Source organism: Tupaia chinensis, unplaced genomic scaffold (assembly GCF_000334495.1).
Source record: "Tupaia chinensis unplaced genomic scaffold, TupChi_1.0 Scaffold000704_1, whole genome shotgun sequence".
NCBI lineage: Eukaryota > Metazoa > Chordata > Mammalia > Scandentia > Tupaiidae > Tupaia > Tupaia belangeri.
The window spans coordinates 428,953-429,880 of NW_006160227.1; the positions used below are offsets into that span (position 1 = coordinate 428,953).

A 928-nucleotide genomic window follows, 5' to 3' on the forward strand; every position below is an offset into this window, starting at 1 on the left:
CCCGCGGCCCCGGCGTGGTGAGAGGGGGCGGGCAGCCTGGAGCCGAGGGGGATGCTGCGCGTGTGCAGGTGTCAGGGAAGAAGGCCCGGGGGGCCTGCGGGGTCACGCCCCTGGTGGACGCGGGGTTTCAACTGATTAGGAAACAGACTCGAATTTTTTTTTTTTTACATGAAAAGTACAAAACACAGCTTACTCTCCCAGTTTAAAGAAACTTGGTAATAGGCAACTAGAATTCACCCTCCCAAGTTTCGTTGGCTGTCTTCTTTTTGAAAGAAAAATATTCAATTTACTCTTAAGAGAAAGGAGAGGCCGGCTGACTTGTGTGTGGTTACAACAAGAAATCTCCCTCCTGCCAGGGTGAATTCCCCCGAGGAGCCTCTCGGGCCACTCAAACCCAAGCCATTACCACTTTCCCAAATCGCACGTAGATACTGTTTTCACAGACGAAGAAATAGCTTTTTTTCCCTTCTTACTAATACCAGAGACGGCTTGAAATAGGACACAGCCGCGGGGAAACACCTCCTGGCTGGTGGCAGGTAATAAACAATGAGGATTCGGTGCTTTATTTACTTAGTTTTAATTTTGCTTTCTATTTGGCCTGTTGTGTAATCACTCCCACAAGGGACCAGAGAGTGGAGGAACATCCCTCAATGTCAGAACTCTGAGCAGTACAGGAAATGGGAAGCCAGACAAAGCCTGTTCTGTGCTCTGTGACACGGGTGCCCCTCCAGCCCCCCAAAAGGAACAGAAAAATTCTTCATTGTTTCTGACAATCACTCCCGAAAACAAAAACGCACTGTAACTTTTTGTTTCCTTCTACGTGAAAATCCAAAGTGCCAGTTGGGACACCACAGGACTCCTGTAGAGGGTGGTGTGTTTAAAAGTATCAACATCCCTCCTCCCCCGCCGGGTTCCTTCGCTCCCCACC

At 49.5% G+C, this 928-nt stretch overlaps 1 protein-coding gene across 4 annotated transcripts in view; it reads right to left on the reverse strand.

The window, feature by feature from the left end:
* VGLL4 (vestigial like family member 4) overlaps positions 1 to 928 on the reverse strand; it is a 168,480-nt gene that overhangs the window by 95,759 nt on the left and 71,793 nt on the right. The gene's annotated exons all lie outside the window — the stretch shown is intronic.